The following is an 18815-nucleotide window of genomic DNA, read 5'->3' on the forward strand; positions in this document are numbered from 1 at the left end:
GGGGGAGGGGTGCAGGGAGGGCAAGGCATATGCTGCAGCCTGCCCTGCTCACTGCTAAACTGACATAGCTTCAGGAGAATATACCAAGCTTGCAGGATGTTGTATATAAAATACAGCATACTTCCAACAAGGAAAATATGGATATACTGGGACCCTAGCTGTATTCTGAAAACCATTTAAATGCAAAGGTGACCAATCTTCCTGATCCAGATGCCATATATCAAAACCCCGAGTGAAGACACATACCTCAGCTGAGGAAGCTGTGAAGTGTGCAAGTATTTGATTAGTGGGAGATAAAGAACCAAATATTCAAACTACCCAAAAGTCTGTGGGCCAGCTCAGCTCTGTTGTTGACTGTGTGTCACCACCTCAGCAGAGGAGCAACCCAAGAGAGCTGTAAGCAAGTTACTTGTGAGCTGCTTAAAAACTCACCAGCTGATGGCTCCTGCCATAAAGAATCTGTCATCCACTGATCTGATGGAGAATGAGATTATTTGAAAAAAACCCTAACGGCTTGTTTGTATGTCCATGTCCTTAAATGCTCTTAAAAATCTGTTCCTTAGCTAGCTTTTTTCATGAGGGTTTCAGTAAAATAGCTCATTCTTTAAGAAAGCATATTTAGGTGATGTATCTTCTGATATTAGTGAATATCAGAAGAAAGTGAAGCTTCTGCTGTTATAACTTTTGGTGGGGGATAAACTCATATTACTTATTAGTATTTAACAGAAACCCTTCTTGAACTTTATTAGCAATTATGCTGTGGTGGGTGAGTTGCTGAGCAAGAAGAAAGTACTTGTTATACCCCTGGAGAAATGACTGTGCTAAGATTTAAAGATAATCCCAACTTTTTAATAAAAGCAATGGAAAGACAATAGCCTTGAAAAATACACTGCATAATTTTATATGTGAATGAATCTATGTGTATAAGTGCTGAATATTATACAAAGGCAAATACATAGCCCTTTTACCAATATCTTTGATTTTTTTTTCTCCTTAGTGGCACGCATATCGTTTAATGACATAAGCTCCCAGCAGAGATTTAATGTAGCATCACCCTCCAACAGGCCCTGCAGCAACAAGAAAAACAGGGGCCATCTCTGACAGGTGTAATCTATGATTCTATCAGTCTGCTGCTTTAGTACAAAGCATTAGTAAAACTATCTGGAGGTTGGCAGGCACAGAATGGTATTCCAAGAAACGTCTGTGCTGCCACTAGAGCGTCTACCTGTTTCTACCAACCCCTTTTCCATATTCCGTTCACTATACCTCCCCTGAACCAACTTGTATATTCTCCCTTTGGGCTACAAGGGACCATGAGAAGAAGGAAGGTTGTTCTATACTCTGAAGTCTTCTCTGCATGGCCTTTGTAGTTACAACACCTCCTCCAGCTGTTTTTGGGGTCTGGAAAATCCCTGAATCCTGCTAAATCCCATTAACTCTTCTCTACATTCACTAGATTTTTTTCCCTAGATTTTCACAGAATCACAGAATCATTCAGGTTGGAAAAGACCCTTGGTATCATCGAGTCCAACCATCAGCCCTACTCTACAAAGCTCTCCCCTACACCATATCCCTCAACATCTCATCTAAACAGCCCTTAAAGACATCCAGGGATGGTGACTCCACCACCTCCCTGGGCAGCCTATTCCACTGTCTGACCACTCTTTCTGTGAAAAATTTTTTCCTAATGTCCAGTCTAAACCTCCCCTGTTGGAGTTTAAAGCCATTCCCTCTTGTTCTGTCACTAATCACCTGTGAGAAGAGACCAGCACCAGCCTCTCTACAATGTCCTTTCAGGTAGTTGTAGAGAGTGAATCTTTGCTTGCAAGACTTCCTTTTCTAAGTTCTTTCTTGGATACATTTTAAGAACATTTGAGGTTTTCCTGTGATTCATGAATCTAAACCATTCATTAAGAGGTTTCTGGCTAAAATATCCTTTAAAACACACTAGTAGCTCAATAATAAAGACTTCAAACAGTGCAAAATCTACCACATGCTTTGGTAAATTGTTCCAGTGATAAATTATTCCCTCAGTTAAAATATTACACTCATTACAACTGCATTTTCTATTATTATTTTGACTGTTGCAGGTTAGTATTAAGAGGATTGTGAGCTTTTATGCACATTATTCTTTGATCTGTTTTATTGTCCATGGTTAATATTTAATTCTGCAAGGGCTCTGAAAGCCTGGGATTAACACTTTTAGCTCTTATTGTCATCTTGCCAAAAACTGAAATGAAATAATTAAACTATGTCTTTAAATCTCTAGATGAGTCAGCTATTGTAGAAAATGTATTTTTGATGGAGATCTGGAAGTGAAAGTGTGGCAGATGAGAAACATAAAACAAATGTGAAAATTATAAAGTATAAAAGAAAGTATAATGGCAGATAAAAAACCCAGCTGTTTCTATGGGAACATTGATGACTAGTTAAAGGAAGTATACAGGAGGCAAGTAATGACCAAAAAAGGTCTCAAATAAAGAAGATGAGAAGCGGCAACGAAGAAAGAAAAAAAGTTTCATTAATGAAGACTGAAATTAAGATATACTGCTGCTAAAAAAAACATGCCTGGATTTGTATTCTGTTTCATACACCTTTCTATTTGCCTTGTACAAGTTAAAGGAAAAAGGGTTGGAGGTTTGGAAACTTCTTGCTGAGAAGATAATTATTACTGTCATATAGGGGTCATATAAATTACTGTCAGTGACTTTTAGCTTCATAGTTTTAATATAGATTAGCTTAAACTTGCTACTCTTTTCTGTTGTATCTAGTCCTGATACATTCTCCTGAAATGGTGTACTGACAGAAATGTTCACAGAGGTAGCGTGTCAGAAGAGGCAAAGCATATTTATGTACAGAATGCAAGAACTGGTGGGTGTAAATACTTACACAAACATTGTTAAAAACATCTGCTCATTTACCAATACTTTCATTCCCATGTTACAGGAGAAACAAAGGGACTAAAGCACAGAGAATAAAATTTCACAAGGCTACCCAGGAACAGAAAGAAGAGCTGGATTCTTACTGCAGGAGGCTTTCTTTTGTAGTATCTTCATCAGCAGTATTGATTAGGACTTTAAATTGTACATCTCGAGAGCAAAGATATGTTTTTGTATATCTAGCTTGACTATTTATTGGTTATTTTTGACTGTTAATTAAAATTGTAATTACAAAACAACATTTGTACTGTAACCATGTGATGTTTGTCTCTTGTTCTTTGGAGTGATAAAGCAAGGTACTCAGCTACTCAGCTTGCACAGGTAACAGGAATAATTGCATTTTTCATTACATTAAAATAGAAGGAAGAAAATACATTCCTGTGTAGACATTCCTAAATACTCTGATTTCTTGAAGAAAGGAACCAATTTTACAGAAGGATTTTTTTAAAAAAAATCTGAATTTGTTTTGCTTTTAAATAAAATGTGCTTCTGCCAGTTTCTTGTTGTCATATGTAACACAGACATTCAAGAAGGACACATGAATCATGCCCATAAAATAGGTGTAAAATCATGCCCATAAAGTAGGTATGAAAATGCCTGAGATAAAAGTGTTCAGGAAGTCTGCAGTCTTTTTTTTAGCTAGAGTAATTTAGTAGAAAAATGAAGAGGTTGATATTGTGCAGGTCTTTTATTTCTTCATAATTCACTGAGATGCAAGCGCAGACAGCTAACTGAAGCATGTTAGCCTGGGCCAAGCTGTCCCCCTAATGTTTTCTATTTATTACCCGGGCACTATCATAATTTTAAATGAGGTCCTTCCTCCAGAAGTAGCTTCCAGCTCCACCCAGGCCTGTGTGCCAACACTATACCTAATTAATCCTAGGATTAGGAGATGATACTTAACTAGAAATGCATGCAACTTCTTTACAGGGTCTGAGCAGAATTAACATGAGGCTTTGACAAGGATTTGGCCCTTAATTTGGTCAGGCTGAGACGTATGAATCAAAAATTATCTGCTCTAGCTTGTGACAGTATTTGACATTCACAGTGAGAATCTGAATGACATGAAATTAACAGAACAGAAATGTTTTAAACTGAAGAAGCTGAACAGAAGGTTTAGAGCAAACTTGCCTGCCTTCTTTTTTTCTCCCCCTTCCTGCAAATATTGCTTCAATTGCCTGGTTACAATCCAAAACAAAGAATTGTAAATTTGTTAATTGGATTTGTTGCCAGTTAAATGAAAGTAAGAACTACTTGGCTTCAATGATGTTTCCTGGTTTTTGTTATGTTTTTTCCATGGCAATATTTTTGCATCCTAGGAGTCAGTCTCTGTTGTGTTCTGAACTCCAGGACCACATCTGCATCATCCAGAACAAACGTGTTGCAAAGCAATTCCAGGAAGTTGTACTTAAGAGAATAATTCTGTTATTCTTATAATCAAGGGCCAAATGACAGTTTACCAACAGAAATAATGTGAGATGTGAAATTAGTCAGAAATTTTTTGTCAGTGATGTTGACTGGTTTAAATCGGCACATTTGTTTAGAATGCTTTTAGTCTGCTGAAGAAAATCAGTAGAAAGCAGGCAAACTTTCCAAAGTTTTCCTTGCCAGATTCAAGTCTGAGAACCTGAAAATGGGGCTACTGGATTTCTTGGTAGTTTATAGGGAGCAAAAGCAACTGGTTTTGGAAAAGTTCAAATAAAGGCGGTATCTGCATTGCACTTTGAGGCTGATTTCAGTGTTCCCAGGCTAATATTAAGTTTTGGTAAGTGCAAAGAGGTCTTCAGGTGCTCTGGGTTCAGCAAACATTCATAACACAAGCAAATAGGTAGACAGGTTCCTATACGTTGTGAGTATTTCATAATTACAGCATACACGAACCTAAGTGATGCTTTAGTTTCATCCTACCTGGCTTGTTTCTGGGAGCAGTTGGAATTCAAGTGTTGATGGCTTTAGATAGTAACACAATAGTGATGCAACAAGTTAGATCATAGCCATTGAAAATCCTGGCAATTTGCTGATTTAATGTCTAACTCCAATGTAATCTGGATACTGGATAACCCCAGGCAGCGTGCTAATTCTAGTAGATCGTGCTGTGGCTGCCTTACCATCCACGACTATTTGTTCTTTCTGTTTGGTGACAGTAACTACCCACTGCAGCTGGTGCATGAGGCAAGTTCTCCATTTCCACTCCACAGGATGAGGCTCCACAATGTGAATGAGCCAATCTAATAATTCTTTGCACCAAAGGGAGCAGTCTTCCTTTGCTCACTGGCAGGCACAGTTTTCTTTCCTCCTTTGATCCACCTACACTACTATGCATCCATTCCTGTTTTAATTTTGTTAGCCTTCTGTTGGCTAAGCAAGTTGGTCTGTCTCATTTTGAGGTCAGATGAGTGCCAAAGTCAGCAGTAGGGAGAAGGTGGGAGTAGGCATCTAGGATGAGAGAGAGATAGGAGAAAGGGACAGCCAGTTTTACTGGAAGAGAGCCATTAAATTGGTTCAGCTTTATCACAAACTCTCACCCTCAGAGGTGTAAATGTAAAGCTAGAAGTCTTAGTTTTGACTGCCAGTGAAGGACTTTGTGCTGAAGCAGCTGACAAGCAGGCCCATATTATCTCTGCTGACTCTGCTGTTGACCTCTGTCAGAAGGGCAGAGTCGCCAGCTGGGGGCTGTCGCCAGATTTGTCATCTCTTGCCAGTCAGTGTTCTCGCCCTGTGTTCTCTCCCGCTGAGTTAGGGACTAACTATGGTGCATTCATTTGGCCTTACTGTTGCACTGAAGCAAAGCTATTTGGCAGAAATCTACAGGAATCCAAAGTTCCTTCTGTATGAGGAAAAGTTTAACAGAATGGCTGTTGCTATTATCGCCTTGCTTACTTTTTGGAAAGTAAGACCAAGGTATTATTTGTTTTCTATTCCCAGGAAAAAAGAGTCACAGAGAAGGAGGGAAAATTATTATATCTTTTGGTTTTTTACTCAGCCTCTGTGTAAAATGGAACTAGAGGTCTAGTTCTAGTTCACTGAAGTGTAATTTTCCAAATAAAATTCATTCTGCCGTCTATACAACACTGGTGAGTTTCAAGGACAAAATAGTATGATAACATATGAAACTTGAAGTCGTTATGTTTCAAACAAGGTTTGATCTCAGAGTAACTTATTAACTCCTATTAACGGCTGCTGTGAAAGCTAACCTTCAGTCAGTTATAACTTGCTTTATTAAAATTAGATTGAAAACCCAGTCATGCTTCATACATTTTCTGGTTTTATATGTTATGGTTTACATTAACATATATATGCATTTACATAAATGCATATAAACAGTTTCTCTCATTACATGGCAATAGAAAAGTAGTATGGCTCATACAAATTCTGACCAGTAAATCTTTTGCAGTAATGATGACAAATGTTAACGAAATACAGATCTACAAACTGCTAAATCTCACTAATATTGTAGATTACAAATACTGACTATGCACAGCCCTTTCCATAAAGAGAGAAAATGCACAGCATAATTTTCATTCTCTCTTCTACTATCTGGGACAGAAGATGAGCAGAGGATGAAAATCCATGAGTGTTTTGTTAACATGGTGTGCCACAGTCATTTTAGCTCATTGTATAAAAGTAACTTAGAGAGATGAAACTGCCTAGAGACTTTTGCAAAGAGATTATCTGGTTCTCATCTAATTTTCTGTCCCAGGAGGACTCACCCTGCCAGTGAACTCAACAGTTCCACTGGGAGAAAAAAATGTATCAAGTCCAAGTAAGTTCATTGGCTGTGATGGTTTGAATAATTGTCTATACACAATTTACAGATTCTGTTTCATGAGGCAGAGTTATTACAAAATTCCTCTGCTTTTTTTTTTTTTTTTTAAAAAAAAATTCTTCCATATTAAAGTGCATGCAGTATTGCTGGCAAGGACTACACTGTGTCCCTCCAGACCAGAAACAGTAGTTAAAAGCAAGTTGGGATGATGGGTTAGCAGAAGCCCAGGAGAGCCAGTGTTCTCTTCTGTGTCTGTGGGGAAGAGTTTATTTTGAAACAATGGAAAGTTACCCAAAGCAGAACAGAGAAGTCTGTGATCCACTGGGTGTTGTACATGGTGGAAACTTCATCAAAAAAAAAGGCAGGTAGGGAGGAAAAACAAATAAGAATCTTTAAGAGACAAACACTGTTCAGAACATGGGGAGCTTAGGCCAAGGTCAGAAATAGCCTGACCAAACCAGACAGCCAAAGTCAGAAAACAATTAGATGGGATAGAAAGGTTCCAGAAATCAGGAAAGAAACCACAAATTCCAAAAGGCATTTAAGCAACCTGAGATGGCTCCTGCTGCAGGCAGATGACTGCTCAGAATGGTAGGAAATTGAGACAGAAGGATGAATACAGAAATTATTCTATTCTTATTTCTTATCCCACTGTTTACCTTATCAAGCAATAAACAATGGAGATGGGAAACTCTGTACCGATGTGCATGTTTGATTATACATATTTTGTTCATGTACTTTGGTGTAGAATGTTCCTATTGTGGGGTTTTAGTGGGGTTTTTTTGCTAAGGAAATTTTTAAGACTTTGAGAGGTTAGGCAGTAATCCTCACAAGGGGCCCCCTGTGCACATTTAACACTGAAATATCTTTATATCTTGCCTTTAACCAGGGGGGGGACCTCCACTGTCCTAGCAAACTAAAGGCTAGCAACACCTTAAACTGAGACTCCATGTAGTGCTAGGGATCTGCTTTTGCTATTGGAAAAATTTGACTTTAGGTTCATAAGAGATGACACAAAGGAGACAGACAGTGGTTCTCAGAACTGCTTTGTCTTTTGTTCTTGGTTTCTCTTGTCAAAAAGGCAGCAATGCAGTTACTGACAAAAAATAAAAATAAAGACTATTTAATTGTCTCAAATTTTAAAAAAATCTTACTCATATGATAAATTTATAACTAATTTTAACCATGCAAGTGCTTTCCTTAGTTTAGTGAATACTAAGGCAATAATATTAAAGTTTTAATATTTCAGTACTAATTGAAGTATCATGTACCACTTAATGTTAACCTAATGTTAACTGTAAAAATAGTTCCAGCGAAGAAAATTAGGTCTGTATGAAGCCCACATACTGCTGTTTTCTAGCTTTTCTTTCTGTTACCCTATAACAAGAACACATAAACACAATCTCACCCTTTTTTTTTCTTACTGTTTATTTAAAACAATGTTGGGAATATCAGGACTGAACTAAGCATGAACCTAACTAAGCAAACTAAAATTACAGTTATTATATTTTTCCCTTACTGTGTAAGCAAAATCTCTTATATTGCAACTTAAGCCTATTATTTCCTGTTCTATTCCAAAATAACACCAGCTTTTTCCTCTACAGCCACTTGTTGCTTTATATCCATGGGTATTTTATTTCTTCACCTTCCTTTTACCAGCAGAAAAACTGAGGAGAAATATAATTTTTTTTATACTTTTTAAAAGGCTCTGTGTCTCTGAAAAGGCACTCAGGGGTGTAACATAAAAGCAAAATAATTTACTTCAGAAAGTTTTTTGGAGAAAAGTTGATAACTGCATGTGGTAAAGTCACTGTGGCCACCAGTTCTATGAAATGAAATAAGTTTGTCCTTATGAAGAGACCTGAATATCCCTAATTCTTCTGATGTTGTTGTCCAGTTGTACATCAGTGTATTTCTTGAGATACTGATCACCGCAGTGCTCAGCTTTTTAAAATCACCTCACAATAACAAAAGAGAAAAAATGCTTGATGAGAAATATTTTTAACTTATATCTCACCTGCAAACTTTCTGGAGACATTATTCACTCTTTAGTCTTGTCACTTGTCATATGGTATGTGATTACCATAAATGACAGCATTAACAATTGTGTTCCAGAGAGACAGACCAAATACCTTCCAGCACTGGAAAATGCCTTTTTTTATTATAACTCTGGTGCTGTAAGGGATGAAATCTGCCAAATCAGGTGAAAGGAAGGTGGAAGATGGTAAGAGGAGAGGGAAGGAGGGCAGTGTCAGCTGTGTTTTTCTCCCCATGTTGTTCCTTTTCTGTTGATTTTGTATCTGAACAATTTTAACTTACTTCTCCTTAAAGTTCGTACTTGTAAGAAGTGCTCTCTCTCTGTGGCTGGTGGTGGCTTTTTATGACCTTTCAGGTTGGATGAGTTGAGGACCATGAACACTTCTGTTTCTAGGTCCTTTTATGCCCTGGCTTAACTTAATTAGGATCCTATTACTCAAAAGTCAGTTGGTCAGTCTTCTCAGGGAGGTCTTTGAAAGTCCTATATGAACATCTTAGGGTCAGGAACAAATGTTGGGCATAAAACTAGCATTTATATATTTTCCTTGAGCAGAAGTTTTTTGATTTGGTTATTGTGAAAGCTTTTGTCACACTCTTATTCAAGGATTAAGAGATGGTGGTTATGCTGCAAAGGGAGTCATGCAAGTAAAGTCAATGCAACTGTAGGTTTTGAAAAAGAAGAAAAAGTCTTCTGGTGCAGGTACAGGAGTTCATGGCTTAATATTTGGATTTGGGATGCAGAGGTGGGTGTGCAAAACTAGTTGTGGTTTTACACATCATATAGGTGTGGTGGAGAGAGGTTTGTGGAATAGTTTGTTCAGTGGTGGCTCTAGTGTTTTTTAGCTGGTGGGGATATAAAGAAAAATTTTTTAGTAGATTAGTTTGCATTTTGTGTATGTACCTGCACACATGTTTACATGCATGTATAATGGGGAAAAAAAGAGTACAGTATCATAGAAAACAAGAATGGTAGAGATTTATTATTTCTAAGATTATAATACTACTGAGATGAAAATATTTAGCTGTTATACACTAGAAAAGAGAAAAAATGCTAATGACTTTGTAAAGGACCTTATAACTTTGCCCTGTGCCTCTGTTCCTGCTCAGCCCCAGCTTCTACATGCTCATATCTGCAAGTCTGAGTAGTCAGAGAAATCACCACTGAGGGCTACTGCAGTGGGACATTTTTGTGTACTTTGAAAACAGAAGCTCGCAGGTGGCGGGGCTGACCAAGACCTACTCCTAGGAAACATGCTTTTTAGCTCACTTTTGCACCAGTTTGGATGTGACAACGCATTGGAGATAAATGAAAATAAGCATGGTCATTAACCTTCAATAGCAATTTCATGAAAAGGAGCATACAGGACAAAATAAAAATGTCCTTTACAAGATAATGTCAATTTTTTCTTTTTCCACGTTATAACAAATGTTTTGACCCTATTGACATTAATTAGATGTCACTGTTAAGACATAGCCTCAAAGAAATTTTTTTTTTGAGGTCTACAAAACTGTTGAGACTGAACCCCACTATCTTCAGGGAAGAGTCATGCCTGATTATATGCAGCTGCAATATCTGCTCCTCTCTGACTTATAGGCTTTGTTAGAAAGAATTAGAAAGAACGTAACCATGTCAGTTCTGAGAGAGGATACATGATTGAAGAAAATAACCTGAAAGCTGGAAATAGTTTTAGAGGGAGCAAAATAATTTTTAAACTCAGTATTTGAGCAATTATTATTGCCCAGGGACAGCTGGAAAAATGTAAAACTATTATGACCTTTTGACATGTAGGAGTAGTTTCATTTTAAAAATTTCTTAAATTAAAACAAAGAAAAGAAAGAACCTGAGCTTTTATCTCCTTGATCATAATGAAATAAAACTCTATTTTGTTCATCAAAACTACACAGCTCTGCTCTCTATACCTGGTCTATTCCACTACTTCGCAATATCATTCTGTTCTCAGCTACTGAAAGATGGCCATTGAAGCATGTTGACACCATCTGTGCTTTCACCAAATAAACTTTTCAATAATAAAAGTAATTTTTATTTTGGAGACAATCGATGTACCATTTTCCATTCCACAGATAACCTTATCTTAGAACTCCCCTCACAGACACCTCAAAAAACCTGGAAAAGAAGCTTCCCAGTTCAGATTCATCATGACTGTTTTTAGAACTGCCACTGACTTGATATATGAAATCTTTATAGTTCTGTTTTATAAATTATTTTGTATTTATCAACTTTGGAAAAAGTTGGATGAGTGGAACCTCAGGAGACAGCACTGCACTATTTATTCTTTGTAATAAAGTAGTGTTGTAGTTCTACAGAATTATTAGTTCACGGATTACAGTATTCTGAGACCAGCAATATGATAGAAGCAGTGAGTGTGAAATGATAATTTTCTGTGGATTTTGTTACAGAGCAGGGCCTTGAGAAAGCTTGCTTAACTTCAGATATCCTAGATATAGGCACATTAAATTACCTATATGTGTAATCTAGGAAAGATTACAGTGCTTTAGTAAATGTCACTGTAGTAGTTTGAAAGATTGTACTTTAAAATACGAACAGAATTAAACAAACAATCTCTAAGTTTTCTATCATTTTCTAGCAAAGCTTACTAAAGAATTCAACTTAAAACTCCATTAGTTTTTCCCAGTATTAACCAAATTTGCTGGAAAGATTGGTTGCAAACAATTTGATCTTATCAGCTAGTTACTCAGTTCTGTCACTCTGATTTCTTTTAAAGTTTCTAGCAAAAGTTACATTTTTAATAAACTGTATTTCACAGTACTATTGCTCAATAAAGTAAATAATTGTGATACAGTGATTGTGTTAAGCATCATCTTTCTTCCTAAATTATCGAAGTGCTTATTTTACTTAGGCTTTTCTCTCTTCATAAACAGTGTAACCTTTTATTTGTTTCCTGTGGAATCAGAACACTCATTGAAATGAAAATCGTGGTTGCAACCTCATTCAATGGAGAGGCAGAATGATAAACAGATGGCACAAAAGAACAAGCTCTTGATAGAAGCCTTTTTGTGTATTTGGGAGAATTATGTTAACATAAATCTTTTTTTTTTCTTTTCTCTTGTTTTAAGCATTGTATTTTATTCCATGTCATAGGATTTTGATTCAGCACATTGTCATATTCACTTGGAAAGATGCAGTTCAGAAGTTTGTATACGAATATTCAGAAATTATTTGGAAAGCAAGTGCATTCTGAAATGGTAGAGTTACTATAGTTACTGATAATCCCTACACTTAAGTGAAAATATGAAGCATCATCCAGACAGTAAGGAGAATTCTCCTCGGGTATTTATGATTATCCCATAGATTGTTAGATAATTTTGAGTGGATGATGAAGTTCTAATAGAATTCGAAAGCATCAATACATATTTAATGTTTATTAATTGAACTGAGGTTTTATTTTCAGATTCCTGATGATCTCCAGATTATCCAGACATTTTTTGCCTTCACAAGACTCCATCTGCAACACTTCTCAAATATAAAGTTCCTTTTCACTACAGTTCAGGTGAACAGAAAGCTAAAGGTGCTCAGTTCTATTTTTCTAAAACTCTGAAGATTCCATGCTCTAAAACACTGTTGTGGTTTACCCCAGCTGGCAACTAAGCCCCACACAGCTGTTCTCTCACTTCCCTCCCAATGGGATGAGTGCGAGAATTGGAAGAGTACAAGTGAGAAAACTCATGGGTTGAGATAAAGACAGTTTAATAAGTAAAGAAAAAGCCCTGCATGCAAGCAAAGCAAAACAAGGAATTCATTCACCACTTCCCATGGGCAGGCAGATGTTCAGCCATCTCCAGGGAAGCAGGGCTCCATCACGTGTAACAGTGACTTGGGAAGACAAATGCCATCACTCCAAATGTACTCCCCTTTCTTCTTCTTCCCCCAGCTTTATATGCTGGGCATGATGTCATAAGGTATGGGATGTCCTTTCAGTCAGGGTCAGCTGTCCTGGCTGTGGCCCTTCCCAACTTCTTGTGCACCCCCAGCCTGCTCGCTGGTGGGGTGGGGTGAGGCAGAAAAGGCCTTGACGCTGTGTAAACACTGCTCAGCAATAACTGAAACATCCCTGAATTATTGACACTGTTTGCAGCACAAACACGAAACATAGCCCCATACTAGCTACCAGAAAGAAATTTAACTCTATCCCAGCCAAAACCAGCAGACATGGGTATAATGAATATAACCTCTATTGTGTTTCAGCCATAAGAAACACAATACCATTATTTTTTAACTATAATATCATTGCAACACTAAGTCCTGTTATCTAGCAGAAATCTTTCTGCTTTAATATAAAAATACTAGCCACACACGTGTAGTGAAAGTAAGACATAAGGTGGTAGAAAAACTGAAACCACAACTTAGGAAAACTATAAAAGCAGAATTGAGGGATAAGAAATTTTAATTTTGGACATTCCCAAATGTCTTTCATTTTCTGGCTTCCAGCCCTGAAAACATGAACAGAGAAATATTCTAGTTTTGGACTTAGGTAATTAAATCAGCTTTAAATATCATATTGATGTACGTTTGTTCTTAAGCTAACAGAAATGTATTTGAGTATACACTATAATGCATGCAAATATTTTCTAGTATATTTTTTTAGAACACACCATATTTCTGAGATGCACAACTTCTTCTGAAAGACCTACAGAACATGAACACTTGACAATTGCTTTTACCAAAATCTTAATTTCTCCAGATTTAATTCTTTTTGATAAATTGAACATTTATTACCTGTGTTGTAATAGGGGCATAAAAGTCAGAAATGAGTCTTCTAGGAACCAAAGGGAGGCGTTGCAATGTTGATTCTAAGTTTCATGTCTGTTTAGCTCTTGCTTTAGTAATACTGTAGGGCTGGATGAAAGTATTTTTGTATTAGTTCAGAGAAGTTAATCAATTTCTGTGGTGGATTTATTTAACTTAGACCTGCTGACAGATCCAATCCTGCACAGCTTCTAATGTGGAAGTCCGTCTATATTCAACTATGTTTTTTGCTATCTTCCTAATTCATAAATCAATACATTTCAGCTATAAAAAATTTGCAAAATCATCTGAATAATTTAGAACTGGGAAGAGATTATCAATGTAGACCTTCTTGGGAAGTTATTCTTTCAAAATATACAATCTCTCAAAATTTTGTAGTGTTTCATATTTATTCAACTTTCAGTCTCCAGAGTTATTTCAAGGAAAGAAATCTACTTTCATTTTTGGATTGTTCCTGAGTTCATACTACAGGTGAAAGTACTTTTCCTTACCACTTTTTCATGTAAGTGATGAAAAAATGAAAATTTCCTACTTTCAGTGACAAACAAGTTTGACACAACTTGAAATTCTCAATTACTAAAGAACTCCCATGAGGAACAGTGAATGTCTTTCAAGAAGCCTAAAACCATCATACTTTGGTATTCAACCTTCAATTTCTGGTTCTGCAAACTATTTTCTTGGCGGCAAAGGAACCTGCTTGAATGGGTGCCATAACAATCTTCAGTTCATGACAATATTAATATTGTACTGTGTCATGTTTTATTTGCTGCTCTTGAAGACAGTAGCACAGTGAGCGCAACTGTGAAAAAGAGAAAGAAAAACATGCTCTTCTCTTTTCTAGAGACACCTGATCAATGCTGCTCTTTGTGTGTGAAACAGTGAAAGCAAATGAATAATATTTTTCACATAATCTAATTAAGAGCAAATCAGTTGAAGAGTTCTGCTTCTCAGAAGTTTTCTGCTGCTGCTGTCAGTGATGCAAATCCTGCAGATATTACTCTTTTGAGTCTCATTTTTACATGGGCAACCTCACATTAAATTCAAAGGATATGTAATTAAGGAAAAATTTACTATAAATAGGGTAAAATTTCAGGATTTTGACCAGCAGGACTATGTGACATGTTAATGGACTCCATGTAATAACAAACATATTGAGATTTATGGATTATTTTATCCCAAGGCACTAGGGCACAAATCTATCCAATCCATATTCAGAGCCATCCATATCTTAAGTGGGCTGAACAAATTTCTTTCTCAATTTATTTCTCTTCATCTAGGGAATGAGAACTTAGATGTCTCATTTAAAGTCCTGGTTCAAATGAATCTAGATTTTAGGATTTTGAGAATCCAGCCATGAAGTCCTTTTTCTTACTATTCCTGTTCTCACAATGACAGTAATGGCCACCCAGGTTATGTTATGCTTAACACAAGAAGCACTTTGTCACAGAAAAAAAAAAAAAAATTCTGTAAGATTCATCGTGTAGATTTTCCTGTGTTTTTATCCACCCCATGGATATAGTGTTTTCCCTGGAGGTAGGAAAAAGGAAGTACAAATTCTGAGATTCACAGGACAAAATACAGCCAAATCGCTGTTATAATACTCCATTCAGCAATATTCCATTACAATATTCAGAAAATGCTTGAACTGTGCTACTGTTTGGATAGAGCACACTTAAGATATGCTCAAAAGCAAGTCAAACTCTACATATTGACTGTGACCAGTCATTAGTCTGTGCTTTGTCTGTGCCTGCTGCCCTTTTGGATTATTTATCCACCAACATACATACAATAGTTTTATTGGCACAAAATTTCATAAGCCATAATATCCAAAGCTTAAAACAGAAAACTGTGGGATGTAATTACATATTCTATTTCTTCAGGGAATACAAATAGTACCATATAACTTCTCTAATAAGAAATCCGAAGTTGTCAAGCATGATTTTTTTTGTATTCTGTCCATAGCAAGTACTAAAAATACTTTAATACAATATTTTAAATGAATAATTTGATAACAGGTATTCCAACTAGAACAATATATCATAAAATGTTTTAGTGTTGAATCCCATTTCTTCTGAAATCAACAGGATATTATCAATAATTCTGAAGGAAAGTTGGAGGCTCCAATCTCCTGGAGAGCTCTTGCTTGTTGATGCATACCACAGGATAGAGACCTAATGAACATTCAGTGGAGAACTTGAGGAGTTGTGAAGGGGAAACTGAAGGGCTTTGTTTACTAATATAAGCCATTTGATATTGATTTGATCTAACACAACTGTGTCATGAAACTACTTGCCATCCATAAATATATCTTTAGGGTTTCAGGTTTTTGCTTTTTTTGTTTTCCCTAAAGAAAGAGTCAAATGAAAGTTAAGAAGAGAATAATTTTATATTCTGTTTTCTGCTTGTTCTGTAGCATAGGGTTATTTTGCATAAATGGTTATTCAGTTCCATAACTATTCTTCAGTGTTGCTTGGTAAATTACAGTAATAGCAGTTTAAAGTAGATATATAATTATCAGGGCCACCTCCCTGTAATACTTCTATGATGTTTGTTTTTCAAAGTTGACTAGCACTTCACATGAAACATTTTTAATGTATACATGAACAGCAACTGTAGAGGTAGCTTTGTCAAAATACTCCCTTTATGGTAATTTTTTAATTTGCTTGTTTGTTTTCTACTGTAAATAATATCTTTATAGAAGGATAGTATGTGGACAACAAAAATTAAATTTGTCAGGTTCACCCATTTTCTGTATCTCACAGTTACCTTTTCTGCTACTTACTGATTTCATTTGAATCAGTGACACTTGGTGCATCCCCTTTCCCAGATTACATACATTTATTCCTTCTTTCCTTTCTACGTTATATGCTTCTTTAAAGTGCTTCCATGGATTTTGTCATCCTTTGTTATGTTTTCTAATTATTTCCTTGAGTTTAGAGATAAAATGAATGATGCAATTGCACACGTCAGTACTATGTTTTCCTATTTTTGCCTGGTTTTTTTTTTTTTTTTTTTTTCTGATTTACAGCAGTTTTAGATTTATTTGAGTATTAGGTTTTTTGACTTTCAGAACATTTAAGACTTGTTTCTATATTTCAAAAATGTAAGTAAGCAAAGAGCTTTATACATTCACCTCTTGTTTTTTATTCTTTCTTGTTCTTGTTTCAAAATTACCAGTAAAATACATAGATTAATAAGTGGTGTAAATACTTCTTTATTCTCCTAATAATTATATTATTCTAATATTAACAAGTGACTTTTGAAATGTATGTGATGGATAGGCAAATGTAGTGGATTCTCATGAAGCTGAACAACAGATGCTCTAAAACATTTTTCAATTATTTTTTTTTTCTTAAGCAGAATTCACAACACAAAATAATTGAGGATTCCTCCAGTCTTACCAGAAACATTTAACCAAAGAGATTGGACTGATGAGATAATAGGAAGCTGTGCAGTGCAGTAGCTGTTGCTTTGTGTTTTCTTTGTCTTTGGAAATACCAGAAGTAGGTCTTTTCTACATATGGGGAGAAGCAGAATGAGGACATATCATAAACAGCACAATGGAGCTGTTTCATTACACTTCTCTAAGCAGATTATTATAAAAACATGCTTTTTTTCCTAAACAATATTCACAGTATGCACTGGTTCCTCTTTCAACTCTGTTTTTCTTTAATCAGTTTGGAAGGATTTTTACTGTTCTATGTAGTGAAACAATTAAACAAGTTACAGAGCTTTCAGATAACTGCCTTCATAATTCAAGAGGATTTATTAGCAAGAACATTTCTGTGAGGACAGTAACTCAACCATTAAAGAAAAATTATTGCTGAGTTATTCAAAGTACATAAACATCAATGTTGCTGTATTGATCAGTTAATGATATAACAGAATCTGAACTGGAAAGCAGAGGACACTTACGTGGGTTCAATGAAGAGCTATCCTTTGTCTTAGGAGACACTCAACCTTATTGATTATTATTGTAGAAAATTTTATCTAGGAAAAACTTCAGGGTACTTATTTTTTCCATGGCAAATTGATCTGAGGAAAAGCTTAAATAGCAAACTACTTTGCATTACTTCAGTAGAGGTATTTCAAGATCATGATATGGAAATATTTCTATACACCCATGAATATCCTCAACAAAGGTTCTCATAACAACATAAATGTGGGTACCAGTCATGAAGCTCTATTTTTGGCTGACCTTTTTTTCAGAGATTAGAAGCCCTTCTTGGTATTCTGGGTGAAAAAGAATTTAATGCTGAGCCGTCTTGCACTTGTGAGGAACACGAGGAAAAAGTAGTTTTGAGATTCTGTTAACACAAATATAGACAAATGGTAACTCTCAGAAGACTTAGTGATGAGAGGGGCATGCCTGTCTGATTCTCAACACTGGTTGCTGGGTGTAGACATTCCCGCAAACACTCCAATATCTACACGGTACTGTAAAAGACACTTGGGATGATGTTGTTTAGTTTCAAGAAAATAATAATTACTTGTTCTAAATAAATTCCTCCCCCTCAAAAAAATTTAGAAGAATAATAAGCTTACTTTTAGAAGAATATTCATGAAAAATGAGATTGCTGTTACTCAAAGCTAGTGAAGAATTTCAATTACCTTTAACACAACAGAAACTAAAACATAATTTTATAATATATAAAAAATCAAAAAGATTTATGTTGCCAGATGATGAGATACCAAATTGGTGCAATATGACTTCTTGCAATAGCAAATTTCTCCAATGGAGAGCAGAAATATTGCAAATGTGGCAGATAGGTCTTCCATAAGGTTCTTTTAAAAAGACAATTTTTTAATATCATACCATTTTTCATAACATTGTTTTTACTTAAACAGAAAAGCTTTGGAATTCAGGGAAAACTGTTATGAATAAGCATTTATTAGAATGAATTTGGAAAATTTGGAAAATAAATGCAATACTCCTACAAACAATTCTGTATTTTATAGGACTTGCATTTTCATCTGTGTAACTTAGTCTTTCCAGCTGACAGCAACAATACTATTGGTTGACTTCATCTGACCAGGGAATAAACTCTCCATGAATACCAGTCTATCATTTTGGAGTCCCAGGGGCCAAACATTGGACTCAAGCTTTGAAAAAATCTTGTGATTAGAAACAAAGTGATTTAAGTGAAATTTTCTTGTATTAGAGCTGCTTCTCTGTTGGAAGAAACAGAGTGAACGCATGGTAAGTGTTGTAAGCAATAAGACACAAGAGAAGAGCAAACCCAGGCTTTAAAGCTTTAAAAGTGTAAGATGTGTATGTATTTCTAAA

At 35.9% G+C, this 18815-nt stretch overlaps 1 protein-coding gene across 1 annotated transcript in view; it reads left to right on the forward strand.

Moving 5' to 3' along the window:
• NALF1 (NALCN channel auxiliary factor 1) overlaps positions 1-18815 on the forward strand; it is a 492690-nt gene that overhangs the window by 388861 nt on the left and 85014 nt on the right. The gene's annotated exons all lie outside the window — the stretch shown is intronic.

The sequence above is a fragment of the Strix uralensis genome, chromosome 2 (assembly GCF_047716275.1).
Source record: "Strix uralensis isolate ZFMK-TIS-50842 chromosome 2, bStrUra1, whole genome shotgun sequence".
Lineage (NCBI taxonomy): Eukaryota > Metazoa > Chordata > Aves > Strigiformes > Strigidae > Strix > Strix uralensis.